At 40.5% G+C, this 15,015-nt stretch overlaps 1 protein-coding gene and 1 pseudogene across 1 annotated transcript in view; one reads left to right on the forward strand and one right to left on the reverse strand.

Moving 5' to 3' along the window:
* PTPN14 (protein tyrosine phosphatase non-receptor type 14) overlaps positions 1 to 15,015 on the reverse strand; it is a 201,807-nt gene that overhangs the window by 179,133 nt on the left and 7,659 nt on the right. The window lies entirely within an intron of this gene.
* Positions 1,626 to 3,950, forward strand: LOC141581164 (keratin, type I cytoskeletal 18 pseudogene; annotated as a pseudogene).

Below are 15,015 nucleotides of genomic sequence, written 5' to 3' on the forward strand. Positions count from 1 at the left end.
AGAAAGGGAAGGAAAAAGCAAGAGAAAGGAGAAAGTATTAGGGAGTGAACACGGTAACAGCAATTCTTTCGGGGCAACACAGTACAGGGTCCCATAAGTGATCAACCCCTAACCAAAAAGCTCTGTAAATCTATAATACGTTCTTTTTTCTTTCTTTCTTTCTTTCTTTTCTTTTCTTTTTTTTTTTTTTTTGAGACAGGGTCTCTTTTGGTCACTCAAGCTGATGTGCATCGGCAGTGGGATCTCAGCTCACAGCAACCTCTGTCTCCAGGGCTCAAGCGATCCTCTCACCTCAGTCTCCAGAGTAGCTGGGACTACAGGGGTGCGCCACCATGCCTAGCTACTTTTTATATCTTTTGTAAAGATGGGGTTTCGCCATGCTGCCCAGGCTGGTCTCAAATTCCTGGGCTCAAGCAATCCATTTACCTTGACCTCCCAAAGTACTGGGATCACAGGTGTGCACCATGGTGCCTGGCCCTATAACACATTTCACACCCTTAGCCTCAATGCTCCCAAAATAAGTAATTCAGTGAAGCAAAATATATTCCAAGGATAAACATTCCTTTTTGTTGTCATAACTATTAGCAGCTTATGAAAATATTTACAAGTAACAACAACCTTTAAGAAGAGTTCAGTAGTAACCTTTTTATAAATTCAGCCAAGATACGTAATAATTCAATACAAACAAGCATCCTGTTTTACTGCATTAATTTTTAAAAGCTTACATTCTGTAATTACTTAACTTATATTAACATAAAACATCCTCATTCCCATTTACTCTGAACCTCAGTACCAACTTTTCCCCAAATATTTACCTCTTAAAAAAAATCAAAACTTCATAAACCAACATGTCTTTATCTTTCAAAAGAAATCTGCAATGAATTCCAGGGAAACTCATTTAAAATGAACTGAAACTCAAATAAAAATCCATTCCAGGAACAAAAAAAATCCAAGGACTTTCACAGCAAATCTATTCAAGTTCATATTTCTTCAACACTAATCCGAGTCTTAATAGTCACATCATTAATTCTCTTAATACTCACATTTTTAACATTCTGCTGCCAGCAACTACGACTGTTCAAATAAACTCTGGTTCACACACTGATGTCTGCTTCACACATCAACTTGCTTCTCCCACACTTGATTCCCACAGAGCTGTAGTATTTCTTACAAGTTTTACCAGGCTGTGTCCCATAATAAAGAGAATGGATTTTTCCATTCTGAGGATGTTTGACATTTCTCCGCTAAATGAGATAGGAGCCATTTGCACTCCAATGGTAATTTCAAGATTCAACTATCATTTCCAAACCCCATCTCTACATCCTAGCCTAACATACACACACACACACACACACACACACACACACACACACACACACTCTCACTCTCTCTCTCTCTCTCTCTCTCTCTCTCTCTCTCTCTCTCTCTCTCTCCCCTCCTATTCTGCCCATGGACCCTGAATTGAGTGGCCTGAAGATTCCTCAGATCTACCCTGGAAGTCTTCTTGCCCCTGCTGTGAAGTCTCAGAGCCTTAAATGAGGAAATATAATCCAGGATATTTATGGGTCTGTCTAGACACCACTATTTCTAAGCAGAAGCTAAAGACAAGTGTAACAGCAGGCAACATGACACTTGTAAGGTAAACCAATGAGAGGATACAGTCAGTAATAAAAAGTTTTCATTTACAGTTTGTTGGGGGAGAGCTATAGGGAAGACCGGTTCTCATGTTTCAGGTGGTATTCTGCATGTAAACCATATGGCAATAGGCAACTGTGAAAACATGGAATTAAAGCCATCCAATATTAGGCAACAGAGCAATAAATAAATCCCCTCCTGAGACTTTAAAATATGAAATAAAACTCAGCAATCTGAGCAGGTTTGACCACTTGTTCGGTTCTGTAGTAATAAGTATGGTGATTTGATGGAGATAAAAGTTATAAAACCTTGTAACAAGTATGTTGTGTTTTTACCTTTTTACTGTCTTAATGTCAGAATAAATATGTATTTAGGTAGTAGTCTTTAATTTTTTTTTGAGGCAGTCTCTCCCTCTGTCGCCAGGCTGGAGTGCAATGATGTAATCTCTGCTCACTGCAACCTCCAACTCCGGAGTTCAAGCGGTTCTCCTGCCTCAGGCTCTCAAGTAGCAGGGATTACAGGCAACCGCCACTGTGCCCAGCTAATTTTTATATTTTTAGGAGAGACAGGGTTTCACCATGTTGGCTAGGATGGTCTCGATCTCCTGACCTTGTGATCCGCCTGCCTCAGTCTTCCAAAGTGCTGGGATTACAGGCATGAACCACTGCGCCCAGTGTATTTAGGTAGTAGCATCCTGAGTTCATCGGCATAGCCAGAGTCCTGTCCTTTCGCTCTCCTCCCCAGACAGCATGACCTTCACCACTTGCTCCACCTTCTCCACCAATTATGGGTCCCTGGGCTCCATCCAGACGCCCAGCTACGGTCAGCAGCGCAGCCAGAATATATGCAGGCGCCGGCGGCTCTGGTTCCTGGATCTCCATGTCCTGCTCCACCAGCTTCTGGGATGGCTTGGGGTATGGCAGCCTGGCCGCAGGGATGGCCAGGGGTCTGGCAGGAATGGGAGGCATCCAGAAAGAAAAGGAGACCATGCAAAGCTTCAACGACTACCTGACCTCCTACTTGGACAGAGTGAGGAGCCTGGAGACCAAGAACTGTAGGCTGGAGAGCAAAATCTGGGAGCACTTGGAGAAGAAGAGACCCCAAGTCAGAGACTGGGGCCCTTCCTTCAAAACCATCGAGGACCTGCGGGCTCAGATCTTCACAAATTCTGTGGACAATGCTTGCTTCGTTCAGCAGATCGACAATGCCTGTCTTGCTGCTGAAGACTTTTTTTTTTTTTTTTGAGACGGAGTTTCGCTCTTGTTACCCAGGCTGGAGTGCAATGGCGCGATCTCGGCTCACCGCAACCTCCGCCTCCTGGGTTCAAGCAATTCTCCTGCCTCAGCCTCCTGAGTAGCTGGGATTACAGGCACATGCCACCATGCCCAGCTAATTTTTTGTATCTTTAGTAGAGACGGGGTTTCACCATGTTGACCAGGATGGTCTCGGTCTCTTGACCTCATGATCCACCCGCCTCAGCCTCCCAAAGTGCTGGGATTACAGGCTTGAGCCACCGCGCCCAGCTGCTGAAGACTTTTGAGTCAAGTATGAGACAGAGCTGGACAAGCACCAGTCTGTGGAGAGCGACATCCACAGGCTCCGCAAGGTCAGTGATGACACCATTGTCACTCAGCTGCAGCTGGAGACAGCTATCGAGGCTCTCAAGGAAGAGCTGCTCTTCAGGAAGAAGAATCATGAAGAAGTAAAAGGCCTACAAGCCCAGACTGCCAGCTCTGGGTTGACCATGCCCCCAAATCTCAAGACCTCACCAAGATCACAGCAGACATCCAGGCCCAATATGACAAGCTGGCTCACAAGAACCGAGAAGAGCTAGACAAGTACTGGTCTCAGCAGATCGAGGACAGCACCACAGTGGTCACCACACAGTCTGGTCAGAGCTGCTGAGGTGACATTCATAGAGCTGAGACATACAGTTCAGTCCTTGGAGATAGACCGGGACTCGATGAGAAATCTGAAGGCCGGCTTGGAGAACCGCCTGAGGGAGGTGGAAACCCGCTACGCCCTGCAGAGGGAGCAGGTCAACAGGATCCTACTGCACCTGGAGTCAGAGCTGGCACAGACCCAGGTAGAGGGGCAGCGCCAGGCCCAGGAGTGCAAGGACCTGATGAACAACAAGGTCAAGCTGGAGGCTGAGATCGCCACCTACCGCCTCCTGCTGGAAGACGGTGAAGACTTCAACCTTGGTGATGTACAGCAGCAACTCCATGCAAACCATTCAAAAGACCACCACCCGCCGTACAGTGGATGGCAAAGTGGTATCTGAGACCAACGACACCAGAGTTCTGAGACATTAAGCCAGCAGAAGCAGGGGACCCTTTGGAAAGCAGGAGGCCAGTAAAAAGTTCAGAGGTTAAAAAAAAAAAAGGTAGTATACTGAGAAAAATATGTAGCCAAGAAAACAAGAAATGAAGAGTATAAAAATTAGTATTTTTAAAATATTTTTTAATGACTTTCAAAGCAAGGTAAGAAAATTATAGCTGGCTCTTGTTTCATTCAACGTAATACATCAATTACAATAATTATTTCTAAATATATCATTATTCATCATTAGAAAAATTAAATGGTAAGCAATTATGAAATTAACAAAATGAAAATTTCAAAACCCAGCACTAGCAGGGTATGAGGAAAGTTGTATACTTAAAGACTGATGATGGTGTATCAGCTATAAGCTGATAAGTCTTTCAGGGAGCAATCTGGCCATATGTAACAAGATCTATAAGCAATTCATGTCTCTCACCCACAGAAACTACCTTGGAAACGAAACCCGAAAAAAATACCCTCCAAGTAAAATAAATGTAATCTGTTCACCAATGTTTATTGATGCTTTTGGTCATAGTTAAACTTGGGGAAAATCCAAGTATCAAGCCACAAGAGAACACTTCCATAATCAATCATGGTATAATAAAAGATGGAAGTATTAATCCGGAATCTTTGCTCCCTTCCTGTAAGATATCCCATCCTATTCCCTGTGACTTGCCTGGGAAGCACATGAGATGAGTGGAGGTCCTCGACCCAGTGATTCTTGGCTTGGTCATGTGATACACTTTGGCCAAAGGGATATAAACAACCTATTGACCACCCCCTTGCACAGCAGCTTCCAATGAGGTTACATGCTCCTCATTACATTACCACTCTCAGTCATGGGAACAGCATGTACAGACAGGGGCTGTCTTTCAGCCTATATCCCTGAATGAGAGGACACGGCGGAACTGAACTGAGCCCAGTCAAGCCTCCAACCCCACCAACAGCACTCACATAACATAGACAAAAAAACTAATGTTTGTTGTCATAAGCCAGCAAGATGTTGGAACCTTTTCTGTTACCATAGCAAAAGCTCACAATACAACAGTTAGTTTGATGACAATAATTTGTCATCAAGATATGGCAAGTTATATAGTAGCTGATATAGCAAATAATATATTTGAAAAAAAACTGGTGAAAAAGTAGAAGAAAAAAAGTAGACATAAGATATCGATGGCCGGGCGCGGTGGCTCAAGCCTGTAATCCCAGCACTTTGGGAGGCCGAGGCGGGTGGATCACGAGGTCAAGAGATCGAGACCATCCTGGTCAACATGGTGAAACCCCGTCTCTACTAAAAATACAAAAAATTAGCTGGGCATGGTGGCGTGTGCCTGTAATCCCAGCTACTCAGGAGGCTGAGGCAGGAGAATTGCCTGAACCCAGGAGGCGGAGGTTGCGGTGAGCCGAGATTGCGCCATTGCACTCCAGCCTGGGTAACAGAAGCAAAACTCCGTCTCAAAAAAAAAAAAAAAAAAGATATCGATATAGGGCAAACCAATGAGCACTAGAAATTAATTGAAAATGATATAATCATTTATAATTATTTATTTTTGTCAACCAAGTATGTGTTTATACTTCACCTGCAACTACATCTATATTGCCGTATCTTTTAATTCTCATTTAGATGGTACCTCTTTTTTTTTTTTTTTTTTTTTTTTTTTTTGAGACGGAGTTTCGCTCTTGTTACCCAGGCTGGAGTGCAATGGCGCAATCTCGGCTCACCGCAACCTCCGCCTCCTGGGCTCAGGCAATTCTCCTGCCTCAGCCTCCTAAGTAGCTGGGATTACAGGCACGCGCCACCACGCCCAGCTAGTTTTTTGTATTTTTAGTAGAGACGGGGTTTCACAATGTTGACCAGGATGGTCTCGATCTCTCGACCTCGTGATCCACCCGCCTCAGCCTCCCAAAGTGCTGGGATTACAGGCTTGAGCCACCGCGCCCGGCTGGTACCTCTTTATATATATATTTTTTTCAACAATTTTGTATATACCATAATCATAACAGAAATATTTCTATCCAACACACTTTTTTTTCTGCTTCAATGATGTAAAGATTAGTGAACCGTTATGGCAAAAGTAAATCTAGTGCAAAGGTTAATTATTATTCAGCCTTTCACATGTACGATTTAGGGTTCAACAATTCTTTTGTCAGACGATAAAGAAGGCAACTGTAAAAAACAGACAAAAGCAAGAGTCAGAAGAAAGTTATTTCCTGGGCCAGGTGCGGTGGCTCACACGTGTAATCTTAGCACCTTGGGAGGCTGAGGAGGCCAGATCACCTGATGTCAGAAATTCGAGACCAGCTTGGCCAACATGGTGAAACCCCAATGCTACTAAAAAATACAAAAATTAGCTGGGCATGGTGGCACAAAACTGTAATCCCAGCTACTCAGGAGACTGAAGCAGGAGAACTGCTTGAAACTGGGAAGTGGAGGTTGCAGTGAGCTGAGATCATGCCACTGCACTCCAGCCTGAGCAACAGAGCGAGACTCCATCTCAAAAGAAAAAAACAAACAAACAACAAAAAAAAGTAAGTATTTGGTGGGATAATCTACTTCCTTGTCATCAAACATTGTGTGAAAGCAAGACCTCAAAGACCCTCACCTATCTGAAAATAAAGCTGTATTACCACTAAATTTATCTTTATGACCTATGCTACAAATTCCATTGCATCTGTATGATTCAAGAATCACAAAAATGTTTATTATATCAATCTCACTAATAATTTATCCTAAAATAAATTCAACAATAAAGTTATTAAAGTGAATCATCTTCACTATCATCTTCTATGCAATAGCAAGAAATGTATAACATATATACTATCAATATTAACAAAAAAAGGCCAAGGTTAAAGGTGGCTCACACCTATAACCCCAGCATTTGAAAGGCTGTGGCGGGAGTGCAGTGGGGTGGGGTGGGGGTGGGGCTGGGGTGGAAGTGGAAGGGATACTTGGGACCAGGAGTCTGAGACCAGCCTGGGCAACATGATGAAACCTATCTCTACAAAAAATAAAAAACTGTGGCATAGAATGTTGGTATACATTTGTTGTCCTAGCTACTCAGGAGGCTGAGGTGGAAGGATTGCTTGAGCCCAGGAATTCAAGGTGCAGTGAGTTAAATCGTACCACTGCACTCCAGCCTGGGCAACAGAGCAAGACCCTGTCTTTAAAAAATCAGTTTTTTTTTTTAAATTATAAGAGGATTTATAGTATATCAATTGCATGTAAAGTTACTATAAATATTAGTTATTAAGACTACAAGTTGGCTGGGCATGGTGGCACTATAATCCCAGCACTTTGGGAGGCTGAGGCAGGATGATCACTTGAGCCCAGGAGTTGGAGACCAGCCTGTGTAACCTAGTGATACCCTGTCTCTCCAAAAATTAAAAAATTAGCCGGGAATGGTAGCACATGCCTGTATTCCTTACTACTCAGCAGGATGAGCTAGGAAGATCTCAAGATCATCTCAAAAAATTAAAAAAGGACAAAAACTATGCATATATTATGAAGGAGTATATAAAATTACAACTATGAAATTATGGCTGCATATGAACATTAACTATTAGGTTGATGCAAAAGTAATTGTGGTTTTTGCCATTACTTTTAATAGCAAAAACTGTGATTACTGTTGCACTAACCTAAAAAAACATGAAAAAAATTGTAAATAGCTGGTCATAGGTTTGTGGGTATGTTTATACCAATTTTTTTAAATATGCCGATCCACTGAGAGAAAAAAATGTCTAATATTTGTATTTACAAAATCTGTATTTGCTATGAAATATACCCACATCTCAGATACAAAGGAAGCTCAAGTATACTTCAAGTTTCTAAAAAACAATTGCTGTTAAATATCTTTCTAATTAGGACGACTTCGAGTTAGTAAACAAAGCACATTAAGTTTGATTTTTATAATTTCATGATAACTTGGGTTCATTCCTGGAACATCAATTGTTTTCACTATATTGCCTAATTTAAAGATGATACCGTTCACTGCTGGGGAAAGAATGAGTATCCCGGTAGACACTAACGAGTAGAAGGGCTGCTGCAGGTCAGGTCTAGGTAATGTTTTCCTTTTGCCTTTGAGAAGTGGTGATGAAGAGTGGATATACATAAGCTCCAGATTCATGTCCAGATTTGACACTAGGCTCCATCATTCACTAGTATTGGCATGCCATGATGTTACATAGTAAATCAGTATTTATTTACTAGCTGTAGCATCTTATACAAGTTACTTAGCCTTTCTAAGCCTTAGTTTTCTCATCTATAATTGGCCAATGATAGTGCTTACTTCACAGAGTTGTAAGGATCAAGAAAGATAATCCACTTAAAGTGCTGGACAAAGTACTTGCACATGGTAAGTACTGTAGTAACTAAATGCCGATTAATATTAGTCTCTCTTTGCTGGTCATCTAAGGTGTCATCAGGCTTACATCTTACCTTTGTCTATAACTACTTCTAATTTCTGTCTAACCACTGTTCCTCCAGTCCTTTTAGGCATCCGTGATGGACTAGGGCTCCTAAGAGTCGTCTGAGAACCATCTATGACGGTGCTGTCCAAAAGAAATATAATGTGATCCATAAACGCAAGCCACATATGTAATTTTTGATTTCCTAGTAGTCACACACAAAAGCAAATCAAGACAGGTGAAATTAACTTTGATAACAGATTTATCTCAATCAATATACACAAAATATTATGTCAACATATAATAAACTTAAAATACGAGTATTTTACATTGTTTTTGTTTTTGTCCTCAGTCTTCAAAGTCCCATGTGTATTTGACACTGACAGCAACATCTCAATTCAAACTAGCCACATATTAAATGCTAAACAGCCACATGGGGCTAAAGTCTACATTAGTTGCTGCTTTTTTTTAAGATTATGGCCACAGAAAAATATCTCCACTTTGAAAAACATCAGAATGCATTTATTAAACAAACTGATGGATAGACAAAAAGAAAGAATGAATGGAAAGAGGAGGGAACACGTGTACTTGACCTACACAGACTTCTGAGCCTAAAGTGGTGGTGAAGAACTTGGGCTGTGAAATCAGAGAGAACTGGTCTGCTTATTCCACTTACCAGCTGTGAGAATTGAGCAAATAACTGCTTTAATTTTCACATTTCTCAAGGATAAACTACAGATAAAAATAACATCTCTTTCAAAATGTTGTTATGAGCTTAAAGGCAGAAAGGGAGTTTCTATACACAAAACTCTGCTGTACAAAAGGCTAAAGATGGGGGTGGAGAAAACTGATGAAGACAATTCTGAGCAAATTAGCTTGACATAAGCAAAGGGGCCGTTCATATTATTTATATTCACAATGCCTGTTACGTGCCCAATTACACAGAACAATTTGAACAGAGGCAGCTATTAATAAAATAATTGGAATGGCATTTCTAAAGCTCTCAATGGCTTACACCTCCCTGGCCTGCCTGCTTGCTCGCTTCTTGGAAGTATTGTAAGTAAGTGGGGGAGAAGGAGGGCTGAAGCCCAGAATTTGAAAAAACCAAGATTTTTCAATAGTGTATATATTATTAACCACATTTTCTAGCCTCAATAAGCCAGACAAATGGACATATCTGAATCTTTCTTTGACGGAAGAGGTTCTTACAGTGTCGCAAATTTAAACTGAACATAACTCTTCAATGTACTATAAAGCCATAAAATTAAACTAAATGCTTACTGTTCTTTAAACTTTTCTTGAAAATTGGTTTTGTGAATAATTCCTGATATTTTACTTTGAATTTGCTCTTGTTATGTGCTACGAAATACAAAAGTCTAGCTATTTAAAAAATTAAAGTTAGTTCTGGTCTGCTAATGATGACTTTAAATGTTTAATCATTTTAACAATCCAAGTCACTATATGGTCTAAATTAAATGTTGAGTTTCTTAAAGACAACAAACATGTCTTCTCTATTTCAGGTACCCTCTAAACCAAGATTTTTCTGTTAAGTATTCCATGTACTATGAGTGCCCTTCCATATTACCAGTGTTCCATAAAATAAATTTAAAAAAAAATTCTTACTAAAATGTACTTAGAAACATTTTCATTTACTGCAGGACTTCTCAGAGTCTTTATATGTCAATATACACAGTTTCAAAGTACTGTGCTCAGTGATTATTACAGTTTTATCATCTACAAATGAGAAAAAATGCAAACCAAGAACCAAACAATGAGATAGCCTCATTATCCCACGGAAATAGTTCGCATTTCTGGCCTGATATACTGTTCACTGTGCATTTCTCTTTTATCATACCCAAAAAGATATTCACGTTAAATACATATATGGTAATTAATCTATCAGACTCCTCCAAACTAATTTATTACAAAGGAGTAATTTATTATTATTTGAGCTAATTTATTACAAAGGAAGGGAGGGAAGGGAGAGGAGTGAGGAGTGAGAAAGGGAATAAAGGGGAGGGAGGAGGGAAGAGGGGCGGAGGGAGGACACTGGTTTGAATAACTTACCACATATTACTGCAGATTCACGGGCAAAGCGAAAACTCCTGAACACATTCATAAGGATGAAGGGGCACAAAGTACACACTCATACCTAACCTGGCACTCAGAAAACAAGCCTCATTCTAAGAACAACCAAACAGCTGCTTAGCAAAAGCACTGCACAAATCATCCTCTCCAGCCTTTATTTTTAGATGCCTCTTAAGTAAAACAATAATTTTCTAAAGACTATAATTAAGATTGGAAGGTGTCATTTCATTACTTTGGAGTTTTAATTGGTTTCACATCGGTCTCATTTTTCCCAACATGAATCACATAATTACATAATATTCCATAATAAATTCCTTACCTTTGAATAAAACGTATATGATCTTTTAAAAATGTGCCAATTTAAAAAGCACAATCCACCCAGCATGTTAGTCGTTATAACCCACGGATTAAAACACTAAGGAACCTAAAAGTCAGCCCCATTTTTCAAAAGATAAATTGGAGACTTGCTTATATGTCAAAAAAAATGTTTACCTTTATCATCTAAAGCACATTTTACAAAATGTATAATGCAAAAGAATAGGCCTGATAGATTGCAGTATTTCCTGGGCAGAAGGGAATGCTAATTGCCTCCTGGAGTCTTAAATAAAAACCTAATTGTTGGCTTGGGCTGTCACCACTGACCCTTGTAACAGACTGGTGCACCCTTCATAAACCTAATACAGCATAATCCTCCTTTATTATGGTTATTACAGCTCTTCGGTGGGACACATCTGCCACAAAAATAAACTCTACAGCTTCTCCTCTAAATGGAGGTGTCATTTCTCCACCTCAGAGTCAGCAGCGCTGAGGGCAGAAATCACTCTGTCCAAGTGGTACCACTTCACAGCCTAGACCTCCTTCCCAACTTGGACTCACACACACCCACAGACACTACTACAGAAACCATGAACCCACTCCAGGGTGATGGGGGAAAAGAGAGGACAGGGAGCATGAACAGCTATTTATTAAAAAAAAAAAAAAAAAAAAATCCCCCACCAACAACCAAATGGGAAAATCAAAAGAAGAGTATCTAATAGAAACCATGGGTTAGACTTAGGAAATCCATGTATAAATCCATTAGATTTACAAGCAAAATTTCAGATACTGAACCCAAGAAATATTCCTTTCAATTTGTTTTGAAGTTTTTTTGGGACACACTCTTAAAAAAATTACTTCAATTAAAAAACATTTATCTTACATCTACTATTCATCAATTCCCCAAACATTTATTGAACATCTACTCTGCATCAGATGCCATTAACCCAAGGATAAATAAATCTAGAAACTAACCCCTCAACATACAGAATATGTCCCCAGAGTTGTGAAGGTAAGTAGACAGCACAGTACTGTAAGAAGGCAGAGAAGATTGCAATGATAATATATATCCAAAGATGACAAAGATAATGCTATCCCTATATTATGGATACTATTATCCCTAATAAGAAAAAGGGAGCATCAGATAAAACCTCCAAAAAAGATAAAAATCACATAAACATTAAAGAGTGAGCATGAGATGATCATGTGATCAGATGTGAAAAAGAATTGGAGTAGGGGCAAGAAGTAACAATAACAGCATGAGGCAAAGCAACAGGTTTCAACCCTGAGGAATGTTTGGAGAAGGTTCACAGGCAGCCAAGAGATGTTTAGGGGAGAGGCCAGACACAGCTAGGAAGTTAGATGGGATCAAGAGCTATGCAGAGCCCTGACTGTGTTCACACCTGATCTCACCTGCCCTTCCCTCCCACAGTCCTAAGTGTGGCAGATTGAGAGTTGAGGGGTTAGTTTCTAGATCTTGTCCAAATTTAGTGGAATGTGGAAGTCAACCAGGCCAACGAAGGAATTAAATGTAAACTCCAAGAGGCCTTCACAGTCCACAGGGTTGCAGCGGACTTGGGCAACAGACGTTATTCTTAGCTCATCTGTTATGTGATAGTGATTTACCTGTCCATTTCCTACCCAAAAGCCCGTCAGAAAGCAGTATTTAGAGAAAACCACTTTACATTGTTGTTAAACTCCTGATTGCTGCCCTTAAGAATATATACGTGCCGGGCGCGGTGGCTCAAGCCTGGAATCCCAGCACTTTGGGAGGCCGAGGAAGGTGGATCACGAGGTCCAGAGATCGAGACCATCCTGGTCAACACAGTGAAACCCCGTCTCTATTAAAAATACAAAAAATTAGCTGGGCATGGTGGAGTGTGCCTGTAATCCCAGCTACTCAGGAGGCTGAGGCAGGAGAATTGCTTGAACCCAGGAGGCGGAGGTTGCGGTGAGCCGAGATCGTGCCATTGCACTCCAGCCTGGGTAACAAGAGCGAAACTCCGTCTCAAAAAAAAAAAAAAAAAAAAAAAAAGAATATATACGTATGTATTCGTGGGAACATTTTTTCTTGGTATTTGTACGAATCACATATTATATTGTGCTGAGTGAGTTCCTGTGTGCTTTGGACAAAAATAAATGAGACTTTGTGTTTACATTTTTTAAAAAGAGCTATGCAGAGCCTTGAGTGCTCTGCTAGAGAGTGTGTACTTTAATCATAAGCAGTTTTTAAAATGAAATATTTTAGAAGGGAAAATGTAATAAACACACATTTCCATCACTCAGCTTAGGAAACAAAACAGTATCTCATGTCTGTTTCACCTCCACCCCCACCCACCACACCCTGTATTTTGTGTTTATCCTTCTGGTGTTTCCTTACACCTTAACTACATACACAAACGTATATATATGTATGTTATATATGTATATACACATGTATGAATGCATGTATGTAGTAAAGGTATAAGGAAAATATGTGTGTGTGTGTGTGTGTGTGTGTGTGTGTATGTAAACAATATACAGTGGCAAGAAAGATTTTAAGCAGAAGAGTGAAAATATCAGACACATCTTAGAAGAGACTCTAGCGTAGAAGGTAGACTGGGGCCTGAACTGAGAGAGGAGTCAGCTTACATAAAGTGAGGCCACAATGGGTATCTGTCATAGTGATGCAGAAAGGTCAGCCTCAGTCCCACGGGGCCTTCCTGGGCAAGGCACAGGCAGACCTGCATGGACAGTTACAGGGACGGACCAGGGGGAGTGAGGCAGTGGCAGTTCCCAGGCAGTTGACAGGCCAATGAGAGGAAGAGGCAGGTTAACCAGGACACAGAGCAACAGTGAGGTCAGTGCCAAGGCCAGAATGCAAAAGGACCTGACTCAAAGAGAGATCAAGGAAGGCTGCCCAGAGAAAGTGGTACGTATTGAAGGAGGGCTCAGAGGGATGGTTTTGATAGGCAATGATGAGTGTTAGGATACTTAAGCAACGAAACAGCACAATATTAGGTGGAAAATGACTAGGCTTGTTCAGGAAACACCTGCAGTTCGGCAGACCCTGAGGAATCGTGGGACATAAATCTGAAGAAATCAGAGGCCCACCTGGGAATTATTTGTGGAGAACCTTAAACATCAAGCTGAAGTATATACGTAATTCACGACAAATTCACTTTCATGACCATGAAATTTGCCTTAATCCCCTTGACTTAGGAACTAAAATAATGGTGAGAGCCAAGCCTGTGATTTGGGGGGAAATATCAATGATATCACTGCTGCTTATTACAGTTCTATAATTAGAACAGCCTGTCTTGGTTATGAGCGAGTTGGCAAGTCTGCCTTGACGCGGTATCGTGGGATCTCTCCATCTTTCTCTCACTGTAAAAACTAGTAACTTAAAGTTTGAATAATGGGGGATTCAGCCTTTTTCTCTTTTATATATGATACAAAAGAAAATAATGCATAGGAAGGAAAGTAAGCATATTCTAATTAGTAAATCCAAACCTGAAATGTTCCTGCTTCCTAACCCTTCTGTGATATTTATTCTCCATGATCTCCAACATTTCCTAGGCTTGAAAATGAGAGAAAAAATTATCACGTTTTCTAAGTATCCAAGTATAGCAAAATAATATTCAGAACCATAGTATGAGTAACTTCACAAAACAGCTTAAAAATGGAATTTGTCTTCTCAAATGAACAAAGATACTAAGATATATATAATATATGCTGATATCCGTTTAATTTTTTTTAAATCACATATAGTAATTAACAAGACATAATTTTCCTGGAGCATAAGTAATTATTTATTAAAGGATAAACAATAAATTCCACACTAGGCTGGGCTCTTATCCCTCAGGTCAGCATTTCAGAAATGCGTTCATTCACTGATTCTATAACACTTTTTAAAAATAATCGACTCCATTTCATTTTCTGCAAAATGGCAACATCATCATCATCATGGCTATTGTTACCCAACCTCCACATAAGATGGACTGAATGAGATCCCTATAGGTGAGGCTTGTAACTTAGTAGAGGAGAGGGGAAAGCAAACAAGTATAATACGGTAAACGCACCAATGTTGGTAATTTCAAAGTGTTATGGGACTATAAAGAAAGGAATGGGCTGGGCACAGGGACCCACGCCTGGAATCCCAATACTTTGGGAAGCCAAAGCAGGAGGATCGCTTGAGCCCAGGAGTTCAAGACCAGCCTAGGCAACATAGAAAAACTCCGTCCGTACAAGTTTTTTTAAAAAATTTGCCAA

Source organism: Saimiri boliviensis, chromosome 14 (genome assembly GCF_048565385.1).
Source record: "Saimiri boliviensis isolate mSaiBol1 chromosome 14, mSaiBol1.pri, whole genome shotgun sequence".
Classification (NCBI taxonomy): domain Eukaryota; kingdom Metazoa; phylum Chordata; class Mammalia; order Primates; family Cebidae; genus Saimiri; species Saimiri boliviensis.